Here is a 12,554-nt window from a genome sequence, read left to right as displayed (position 1 = left end):
CGTTTTTTTATTCCTGGTTTTTTTTGTGCGTGTGTTTAGTCTTATTGACATTGCTTTTGCTAATGCCTATTATTCAAAATGTGTAATGCAAAGCTTAGGAATAATTCACCAAGTAAAATATCTCATTTACATTTATGTACATGATGGTGAATGGAAACCATTTGTTATCCAGACTTTGGGGCTGTATCATAGATTGACGCTGATGCCTTTGCGCTACTGTACGAAATATGCAAATGTCGCAGACGCCTGGATTTGTATTGAGACGCCCACCGGCAGCTTGGCTAATCCAAACGACTGCGTACAAAGATGGTCGCAGATCAGTCGATAATCGGCCTTCTGAGTAACGCTATGGTGGCGCAGAATGGTCGCTGGAGCTGAGACGTCGCAGCCATTTTGACTGCGTCAGAGTTTGCAACCGCAGGCAGTGATACGCCCGAAAATCTCCCCGTTGACTCCCACAATCGGTCCCCGACTGTCAATAAATCCACACTGCGAGCGGCATCGGCAATAAAACTTTACACGTGTTGATCGACTCGGACAATGCACAGATTACCAGCGAAGTGATCGGCCATACAAACTCACAGAATGGGGCCGCTGCATAAATCTCATCTGTGCTTGGTTGTAACACACAAACACACAACGCATCTGAAAGTGTCAGCGCCAGAACCATGGATTGGGTGTCCTCCTGCACACAAGCCTCAGCCCAATATGCGCAATGCCAAAATGGCGTACAGTACACTGGATTTGGACTCTGGAGCGGTGGAATTATGTTCTTTGGAGTGACCAATCAGGCGTCACCCTCTGGCAGTGTGACAGACTAATCCTGGTTTGGCGGGTACCTGGGGACAGATTTACTACCCATATGTCAACTGGAAAGTTGTGTAGGAGGGATTGGGTTCTGATACAGCATACAATGCTATTGTAGTGATTATTGTGTGCCTCCAGTGGGGTCATTATGTGTGGTGACACCCATTGCAGCACTCAGATAATTCTCTTGTGCACCAAAGGGGGCGTGGCCATGTGCCTATGAGGCCACACCCCTGATGTGCTTCGTTTTGGGGGTGTAGCTGTGTGCGGTGTACCCATTCTCGTCACGCTGGGTGCTTGCCCAGTGCTCTGGGAGGCTCCAGTGCTGCTCAGCTATTTTGGTGCCACCCCCGTACATGGTGCCACCCGGTGCGGGCCTGCACCCTCCTAGTGACGCCCATGTGTACTTCCAATTTCTGATGTGGTCCTTCCTTGTTACAGCCCTGGGATACTGCTTTTGCGGGGATCCCTGGAAATGGCTGTTTTTTCATGTGCCCCGAATGCTCTTGTGGCTGAATGGATGCAAATCCCAGCAGCCATGTTCCAACGTCTAGTGGGAAAGCCTTGCCAGAGGAGTGGGACCATATTACTGCCCATGGGTTTGGAATGAGATGTTTCACAAGCACATACTGTATGAGTGAGGTGTTCAGGAGTCCCCATACTTTTGGCCATGTTAGGTATATATTTCTGTTGGGACCATTGCTGCTTTATCGGGCCAATACTTGTCTACTGAAACACTGCTAAATGCACACAAGTAGTGGCGGTTACATCGTTTTGCACTCATGGGCCTCAGGCAACTGCCTGTGTGTGTGATCTGATAGACCAAGGGGTGCTTACATATCCCCAGAGTCCCCAGCTATGCCACATGGACTGCAGTCCTTTCCAATGACCTATAAAGGAAGCAAGGTTACACTGCTTTAGTTTTACGTTCGCAAAGTATTCACCAGGAGAAGTTTGACGGCCACACTCTTGGTCCAGTTACCGCCTTAGTTTGGGGGAGCTGTTGTCAGACTTTACACTTGTTGGCCTAAATCTGGGAGATGCATTATGGCACACTGATCCGGCACTAAGCCCTCTACTCGGGATCAGTACAGAGATGTATGAGGCTTCAAGCTCTGACTGTAAGCTGCTTTAGCTGAAGAGTAGACCTGCCTACCCTCAGGGCTCTTGGTACATTGTCTGCAACCACATGAGTCATCCCTGTCAGACACTCGTCATACATACACCCTGTTATAGGAATCCTTCACCTTTGTTTCTTTGCCGGTAAATTATACCAATAAAAAAATAAATCCTGAGCACACTGTATCTCTAGCGACTTGTTACAGAGAGCGAAGGACCAAACTTTTTCGCTGACACAATCTTGTACTTCCAAGTTCATCATTTTCATAATTACAGATTTAGTATTTTTATTTTTTTAATGCAATCAGGAGTGTGCTTGGAATGCAGAAGAGAGACGATGAACGCATTGCTGCACATCGCAAAATGTGTGGGGTCCGTCCTGAAAGACCTCTTTCCTTGATGGGGGTCATTGGATGCCTCCTTCTGTGTGAGCAGACTCTCTTAATTGCTCCGATGATTAAACATCACCCCGTGCTTTCATGTTCCTGAATGCAGCTCAAGGTGAGCTCCTGGTGACCACACTTTGAACCTGGCCATTATGTAAATTGCAGTTGTCTTTAGTTTGCGGTTCTGCTACAATTAGTTGAAAACATTAAATACCTTTTATCAGAACCGTATGTGTGAGGATCAGACTTAAGCTGGGTATACACTACACCATATTGTTAACGATTTGGCCGATTCGACACATCGGAAAGACTAAACGTTAATATTGTGCAGTGTATATGCAGCACATTGTGTAGTGTGCGCTCCCGTGGGGTCGTCAGACGCACCTCCTGATCTTTTGTATATGCATTAAAATCAGGAAATGCGGCTGACTATGCCATGCAGCGCTATGTGGCTGGGGCCAGCATGTTGGGCACCGGCTCGCCCATTGTGTATGGACCGCCCAATATGTCGGGCAGCCGGATCGTGTGTTGCAACACTGGGTACACACACGTCGTTTAGTGTGTACCCAACTTTAGGCAGCCTAAGTGATGGGATAGGGAAGGATCCATTGGTTCCAAACCATGTGAGTAGACCATGGGCGTTCCTAGGAGGCCAAGTCATGGGCTTGTTATAAAAGTGTTACAGGAGTGTCGGTGAACAAGGCGGCTTTCCGAGACAATGCCGCAGCCACAAAAGCCATGTCACCGTGCCAGTGATGGTGAGTTCAGTATCACCAGCTGAGTTCTACTGGCCACAAGCATTGTACGTGGGGCGTCTCAGGACTTGCACAGTCCAGCGCACATTAGTACACAAGGGGGAGGCTGAAACTAGCATTTGCATATTACCGCAGCTGCAGTAGTATCCATCTCTGAATGTACTGGGGGATCCTGGGAGGTGGCCATGCAGATGATCTCATGGGCCCTGTTGTGAGGGTGCAGCAGGAATGATTTCAGAGTGACTCAGATGCTTAATGGTGTATCTGCAAGAAGGGGGCGTGGCCCGAGCCCCCATTTTAGTCACTTTGGGGGTCCTGGAGATGCAGACTGCCCCCAGGGACCAGTCTGTGTGCAGCGCCTGCTCCCTCACTTTTTCAGGAGCTAATGCTACAGTGCAGCACCCGGCTCCTGTCACTGAGGAGTCGGCACTTTGGTGTAACCCTACGGGGGTGCGGACCGCACCTGCCTTGTGACACCACTGGGGCTGATACTAGCATTCGCATATAGTTGCAAACGTGACTGCAGCAATAGACGCTAAAGCGATCACACCAGAGCCCCTAATTGTGCACTTGTCACTTGTTGCCAGTGACACTCACCATATGCTGGCAGTTATCAGCCAGTCATTTGAATATTGACATGGCCTGCAGTCCTTGTCGAATGGTGTTAGAGCAATCAAGGCCCATCATTGGGTAGGGAGTGGTCATTCTCGCAGTCCTTGCTGGTCATGTTTTGGGACTGCACTTCGCAAATCTCTTTACAAACCCGCTGTCTCCTGTCATTTTGTGGGCTGATGTTCATGAGATCAGGGACAGCATGGTGGCACAGTTGTTAGCATTGCTGCCTCTGAGCTCTGGGCTCATAAGTTAAATTCCTGATCAGGGCCCTATGTGTGTGGAGTTTGTATGTGCTCCCTGTGTTTGTGTGGGTTTCCTCCCACAAACCAAAAACATGCCGTCACAGAAACAGACAAATCTCAGGTGCACAACTCCAAACTATTGATAATATATACGTGCAATAACATTTTGCAATCAATAGAGGTTTTTAGCATAATCATGGCCAAGGTTATGGGCCTACCCACCATATCCAGGTAACCCCTTCGGGTAGGTCCCTAACATACTAGGGTTCAAATCCTGAGCGCAGGATCCCCCCAAAATGGCCCAGCTAAGCTGCCCCAGGGCACAGCCATAGTAAGAAAAGTGCAGTGTAAAGAGATAGTTAGGAGCAGCCACAGCTGCATATAAAGAATGAAAATAAAAAAAGTGAAGTACATGTATACTAAACAAACAGTGAAGGATTAAAATGTGTTATAAAAAAAAAAAAAGTGTTATAATGCGGTGCCCTGAAACAGATCAACCAAAGCAATCCAGGGGGACCCACGCCCCAAAAATGGACCACAGTTGCACTACAGTATATAACTTGTAGGGCTTACCTAGAATTGTGCCTAATACCAGTGTGCATATACATTACCAGACTCCATGCTTTTAAATCAATCGGGAAGGGTGCTAATCCAGACTGTTGGTGTCTCCTTTCCCTCAGATGTGCAACAAAGCACATTAAATGGAGTACATGGGAAAGGACTGCACACCCTGAATATATATATATATATATATATATATATATACACACACACACACACACATTTTTTTTGGGAGGTGCTACCTGATGAGACTAATTGCAGGCACAGAAACAGACAAATCTCAGGTGCACAACTCCAAATTATTGCTAATATATAAATGCAATAAAATTTTGCAATCAATAGTTATATACTGTAGTGCAACTTTGGTTCATTTTTGGGGCGTGGGTCCCCCTGCGGTGTCTGTGCCTTTATGTTAGAGAATTTACACCGATATGAATGGTAATTAGTGTTTGTACAGTGCCTCATAATTTCAGCCTAGGAGCTAGTGAAAATTCATTATGTCGACAGCATAATGCCGACACGGTTGTGAGTTTCGTTAAAATGTCTGTTTACTGTGTCAAAATTATAACTTTACACATGATGCTTTACGATCAAGTTTAAAGTTAAAGCAGACTCTGTTAAAATGCTTTAACATTACAACAGTATTTCTCATTTTATAGTTGACAAAACCTATGTATATCGAACTAGTGACATCACTTAGGTTAATATTCGTGAGGACCTGGTTCTCGTACCTCCCAACATTTCTGATTTAGGTGGGAGTGTACTTCTGGACGAACAAGCAGCCTGTCAGGGATTATTAGGAGATATGTCCGGCTCACTAGAGGAGATAGGTGCACACTGTAGTGTAGTTATGAAAAGTTGAGGTGCTGTTGGTTGATCTTGCCCTTGAGTATCATTAGGAAGGAACCACATTGCCTTTCTGCAGTGTAATATTGGGAGGAAGAAATTCTTAGTGAATTGATCTGGAAGCCTCTGAATGTGGATTCTAGCCAGGCCATGGCTGATTGCGCCCTGTGCTCTTTACATATTACTGTTTTCATCATATTCTGTTTTGTAAATGTTCAATAAAATGCATGTGGGCCAAGCGCTGCCGTGACATCACCAGCTGCGGGTGCACTGATTGGTTGCATTAAGCAAATGATTACAAATGGAATCTAAATGCAAAGACTGTTTCAGATCACGTTGTTTTGAGTATTCTGCACGGACCTGGACTACTGATTTGGTTAAAAAGTTTAACTCTCGATCGAGAGAGAGAGAGAGAAAAAAAATTAAAAAAATGAATATTTATTTATTATGGAGTGTGTTTTCAGAAGCCCGCTCTGCTTTATGTATGGATATCAGTGTCGATGACATTCTGCAAACACAGGATAAGCCTGTACAAGGCAGTAGCTGTATAATGTATGTCATACACAGCTCAGTGCCCACTGATTGCATATACAATATGGAGATAAGTCAGTTGTGTGCTAGAGTCAACATTCTCCTTAACTATTGAGCAACGTTCTCACAGTCACTGACTGACTCACACTGTACATGTTCTGTTGAGAGAGAGAGAGATATAATAAACACATTCTGCAGCACTTTCCAGGGAATAATTCATATCAGTCCCTGTCCCAGTGGAGCTTACAATCTATGGGGTCTATGTGCTAAGCCTTGGCGAGAAAGTGGATGGAGGTAAAGTACCAACCAATCGGTTCTTATCTCCATTCATTTTATCTCGCTCAAAGGTTTAGTACATAGACCCCTATATTACACACGCACGCACGCACGCACGCACACAAAAATAAATAAATAATAAAAATAAAATATAATCCATTTTGGTCAGGAGGGAACTGGAGTACCCAAAAGAAACCCACGCAAGCATGGGGGAATATACAAACTCCACACAGTTAGGGTCGTGGTGTGAACCCAAGCTCTCAGTGCTGTGAGGCAGTAATGCTAACCATTACACCATCCATTATATTAGTGTGTGTGTAAATATAGATAGATTTTCTCTGCAAAGCATTTGATTGCCCGCTCCTCAGACAAAAGGGATCTATTTACTAAGCAGTGTTAGGAGACGGAGTGAAAAGTGATAATGTGCCAGCCAATCAGCTCCCATCTCTCACTTTCCAAACAGCCTGAGAGATGGCAGTTAGGAGCTGATTGGCTGGCACCTTATCACTTTTCACTCTGTCTCCTAACACTGTTTAGTAACTAGACCCCAAATGAGTCTGTAGCCAGTGAATGATTTGCTTATAACTTGCCAAAAGCAAAGACTATCAGACATGGAGAAGTAGCCTGCAGCACAGGACGGGTTAATAAGTCTGCCTGGAGTAATATCCTGCAGTAACACATTACTCACAGCTCAACACTCAGTCGCCAGGGACTGGATAGGGGCTGCTCTAGGTCAAAAGAGCCCCCCCCCCCCTTCTGCTCCTCATCTCCCATTGGCGCAAGGGCTGAAATAGGATACAAGCCCTCTCCCCCTCTTTCTTCTGTTTCTCAAAAAAATACAAAAAAAAAAAAGAGCACAAAGGTTTAACTGCAGGGGAGAGAGAGCTGTTTGTAAACCACTCAAGATGCAGTTCATTAAAAGAGTTTCAAGAGAGTAAGGGGGTGGAATAGGCACAAATCCTTCAGTCTGGAATACAACTAGTCTTAGCGGCCCCCTCCCCCAACATGTACCAGCTCCACATGGGCCAGAAAACGATCACTTGCCTCCCTGTATAGATCTGTCTCAGTTTTGCTTTCTAGAGTTCATCCATAAAGCATTAACTATACACATAAAGAGAGACCTGACCATAGAAGCTTACAATCTGAAATGTTCACCTTCTAGTTTTTAAATGTTGGATGTTGGCCCAACAGACGGCACTGGGCATAACGAACACAGGTAACATGGGAACAGAAAAGTTGTGATATGAGGTCAGAAATGTTAAATCTGACTTAAAATCAAAATGTTGTTTTTTGACAATAAGCTAAAAAGCAAACCCTAGAGAAATATAACTGACCGGCCACTCGGGACACAGAGAGCAGGATGGCGGGCATGAACAAGCTACCTGGCCTTCTGCACAGGGCACCCGATGGGGCATGACCGCACCCACTCTTTGCCACTCCCCCCCAGGTACCAGGGCCCAGCCAATCTTTTGCCAGTCCTTAGTGTATTAACAGGAAACATATCAAACTATCTAATGAGGACAAGTGGAGGTTGTTGCCTTAGCAACCAAATTCTATGGGGGAGAGTTATCAAACCTTCTAAAAAGGACAATTGGAGGTGTTACTGATATCAACCATTGAGATTCTAGCTCTCATTTATCTAGTACATTTTATGAAATGACATCTACAATCTGATTGGTTGCTATGGGCAACATCTATTTGTCATATTTAGAAGGCTTGGTAAATCTTCCCCTTTTTGGTATCCTTTATCTAATACAGGGCGGGATGCATGACGAACACCGCAAAGGACCGCTCTCTCGGTAAGAGCGTCCCTTCGCGATGGAGGGACTACCCTCTGGGTCCTTCTGCGTGTGCCACTGGGGTGGGAGGGATCCGATCGGATTCCTCTCAGCACTCTCCCAATTGAAGCCCATAGGCTTCTATAGGGTAACATCATCAGGAAGATGGCGTTACCCACCACAACCAAGCCCGGAGAGTGCATCCCATTCCCGGGGCTTGGTGCATATGAGAGGTGTGGTCAAACCCACATTTGAGGGGTTTGACCACATTTCTCCATTTGCTGCATCCCGCCCCTGGTCTATAAAATTATAGCTAGTGACTAATTGATTGCCATGGGCACTCAGATTGCAACTTACAGCTCCGTAGCCGAGGACAGAAAGTCTGTGTCAGAAGGCACAGACCCGGCCTCGGCACTCCCAGAAAACTGAGGAAACGTCGCCCCAAAACGGCAGCAGCCTGTCAATCAGGCTATGGCCCTGGGGACACTGCGTGCAACGATGCAGAACCTGTTCTGCACATGCGCACGCACCCCTCCATCTGAGTTGTACGCAAACAATGGAGTTTATGTACAACTATAAATTAGGCTCAGTGTATAATTTTTTGCACATTGAACATCCGATTTATTTCCATGTGTCTGAGGCTTTATTGATATATAACATCTAGGGGTCTATTTACTAAGCTGTGTTAGGAGATAAAGTGAACAGTGATAAGGTACCAGCCAATCAGCTCCTAACTGCCATGTCACAGGCTGTGTTTGAAAAATGACAGAAGATGATTGGCTGGTACCTTATTACCATTCACTTTAAGTGTTGACATCAATGTGCCTATGTGCTAGACAAGGACAATATATGTATTTGTAAAGAAAAAAAAAAAAAATCCTTAAATCTGTTGGAAAATAAGAGAAAGTTGCATATTATAGTATGTGCCGCAAATTTATAATTATTTCTTTTATTTTTATATTTTCAAGACTATCACTAAAGGAAGTTTCTTTGCCGAATGCAAACAAAAGTTTTACAACTGCGACAATTGAATGTACAAAATGGGCACAAGTTTCAGAGAGAGCTGGCGAGTCTTCCACAAGGGCGAAGTGGGCGGTCCGGCAGCTTGATGACAGCGCATTTGGTCCTCATAGCTCGCATCCCCCACAGTGCATGATACCGAAATCATGATGATATGATGCCATGACAGCCCGGAGGCCAGAATGTGAATATTATGGGCATGTCGGGCGGTGTTGCGAACGTTGGGTAGTTTTTAAATGTAATTTAGTATATTTTAGGCTTCGTGTTACAAAAACAAAACAGTGTGTCTGCAAAATCCTAAATGATGACAAAGATTCTGCATATTAGGATATATAACCTGTTTTCTGTATGACCCGGACGCATGCAACACCCACCCACACGCACACACACACACACGCACGCATGCATAAGTTGCTACTTGTCGTACAAGATAGGATCTCCCCCAAGGCAGATACTGGGTGACAGAATTACATACCAGACTTGTGAGAATTAACTTCCTTGTGGACGGTGGCAAATTGAATCACACCACTTGATTCCAACTATGGTGCTGTCTATGTTGAGTTTGTATGTTCTCTCTGTGTTTATGTAGGTTTTCACTAAGTGCTGTAGTTATCACCCATGCCAAAAAAAAAAAATACATACTGGAATCTTAAAGCTGCAATCCCATAGTTTAAAAAAAAAATATCGATTTGTTTGTTTGTTTGATCTATTAGGCTAGAAGGAAAAGAAGAGTTAGAAACATACAAATTACCCCTTTTCGTTTTATATTGCCCCCATCACTCTCTTCCAGTATTTGTTTTCTAACTCTGGACTCCCACAGAGACCACAGTCACATGCCACTTCATTTAGTGAGCAAGGAGATTTTGCAGCCCTTCTGAGCGCTGTCTGCTGTATGACATCTTCCATAAGTACTTGCTTACAGCCCAGGAACCTGGCCGGGAGGCTCCTGAAAAGTGGGTGGCACTTCCAGCCACCCAGAAAGGTTGGCAAGTCTCCCAGAGGCAAGAGCCACCAGGCTAGGGCCCCCCACTTCCTGAGTGACGCAATTTGCGTTGAATTGCGTCATTATGCCTCCGTCTCCCACTTCCCGACTGTCATATCCTGGCGAGGGTGAAATGCCCGGCGTCTAGATATAGACGCCGCTCATTTCATAATTTCACCAACGCCGGGAGACAGGCGCCCGGCATCCCGATCGAAGGACGGCCGCGGGGGGGTTGAGGAGGGAGGGTTAGGTTTAGCGCACTCGGGGGGGTACTTAGGGTGAGGAACCCTCCCGGGAGGGCTAGGCTAGGGAGAGGGAGGGTTAGGGTTAGGCACCCCCCCGGGGGACTTAGGTTTAGGCAGCGGGGAAGGGGGGGGTTAGTCACTTGGGGGGGAGGTTAGGGGTAGGCACCCCTAAGGAGGGTTAGGGGGGGGTTAGTCACTTGGGGGGGAGGTTAGGGGTAGGCACCCCTAAGGAGGGTTAGGTTAGTCTATACTTACCTTACAACGATTGGGATTTCCAGCGCTGCCGGGATCTGTTCCAGTGTCGGGCTGCCGGGAATCTAACCACCGGCCATGGGACCGGCGGTATTTCATACTGATTCCCCGTAGCCTTTACACCCCTATAACTGATATACGGGGTCTAGTTACTAAGCAGTGTTAGGAGACAGAGTGAAAAGTGATAAGGTGCCAGCCAATCAGCTCCCAACTGTCATTTTTCAAACACAGCCTGTGAGATGACAGTTGGGAGCTGATTGGCTGTCGCCTTATCACTTTTCACTCTGTCTCCTAACACTGCTTAGTAACTAGACCCCGTAGTTCTGATCTGCCGTTACTCACTTTCCCCACTCTGTTCACTGTTTAATACATAAACCCATCAACCTGTATCACAATGGAAGGGTCAAGGCTTAGCAACACCAACGTTTTTTTTTTTTTTTTTCCTTGCTGCAACAAATTGTTACTGGCCAGTCACATGACTGGGACATATACAGGGGGAGGTGTACCAAACCTTGGCGAGATATAAAGTACAAACCAATCCGCTTCTTAATGTAATTTTTTCAAGCACAGCCTGCAAAATGGCAGTTAGAAGCTGATTGGTTGGTACTTTATCTCTCTCTCTCCAAGGTTTGATACATCTCCCCCACCGCCATATGCAGGTAGCTATACAGTTGTTGGACTTTGCCCTGGGTTTCCTGCAGCTGATACCCACAGTAAACAGAGCCATTGCCACTGATAGCGTGTGGCTGGAAAAATCACACTTGTGTCACTACAGTAGCTAGCCAGCCTTAGGGGGCAGCTCAATTAGGACTCAAAACTACGCCAGCGAGGTAGAGCACACATCAGATGCACTTACAATAACCCCATAGGGGTCTATTTATCAGTAAATATTTGCGGCATATTCCCCCGAAAACACTGCTTTTTATATCCGCACATTTTAAGTATCCCCTATATATATTATGGTCCCAACATTTCCGACAGCAGTCGCAACCCCCATAGGTTTCTATGGGGGATGCGATGCTGTTAGATTTACAGAGGTTTGGCCCTCGCAGCTTACTCCAACTGAAGATAGCGTTGTGCTACTGTACACTCCGCAGAACTTACGGAACCCTCCCCGGTGCACATGCGTGGTCTGTAGACTGTGCATTCGCAGAAGTCCCGATAAAGGAGTGACGAGATGGCAGTTACGGTCACATCGCTCCAAGCAGCTGATGGCAGCGACGGTCTCCTTTCAGGAGCCTCTGTGTGTGCTACAGCATTTGATACATTGAGGCAGCATTACAGCATACTGCAATCAATGCGATCATGGGCGCTAATAATGTGACCAGATCGCACTGAGGGGTCTAGTTACTAAGCAGTGTTAGGAGACAGAGTGAAAAGTGATAAGAAAGTGATAAGGTGCCAGCCAATCAGCTCCCAACTGTCATTTTTCAAACACGGCCTGTGAGATGACAGTTGGGCGCTGATTGGCTGGCACATTATCACTTTCTTATCACTTTTCACTCTGTCTCCTAATACTGCTTAGTAAATAGACCCCTGAGTCTTGATAAATAGACCCCTAAAATAGCGTGTTTTAGTAGGACCCCCCTATGGGGCAGCAAATTAAAATGCGATATAGTGGCAAAATCGTGGTGATTTTAGGGACTTCCAATGGCAATAGTGGGCATTGCCCATAAGTTGCCCCTAACTATATTGACCCCTAAGTATCACAGATTGCTGCGAGGAAAAACAAGGTGGATTCGCCACCCTCACTCTGAGTAACAAGTTAATAATATTCCTGTGTCATCTACTCTAATCTTAAAAGAACCCTCTCACTACTACTTTTACTAACAGTGTATTAGCCAAGTACAGTAAGTAACATTCAGAAATACAAAAACAAACAAGTGACCTGATTTGTTCTTTCTGTTCAATAATCTAATGTATTCCATTGCTGCTAGTAAGACCCTTGTGTTAAATTTAGCAGCCAAAAGGTTTAAACTATGCCAGTCTCATTGCCTGGAGGAGGGGGGGCATACGGTATGGCACGTTCCAGGACCCAGCAGCTAATGCCTTCTAGGTAAGGTCCAGATTTGGCACAGCTGGATGTGGTGAAATGGTCACAGCATAGCCCTCCCCTCTCTCCCACCTCCTCCTCCTCTC

The sequence above is a fragment of the Taudactylus pleione genome, unplaced genomic scaffold (genome assembly GCF_031769625.1).
Source record: "Taudactylus pleione unplaced genomic scaffold, aTauple2 ptg001060l, whole genome shotgun sequence".
Lineage (NCBI taxonomy): Eukaryota > Metazoa > Chordata > Amphibia > Anura > Myobatrachidae > Taudactylus > Taudactylus pleione.
This window is presented reverse-complemented; position numbering follows the sequence as displayed.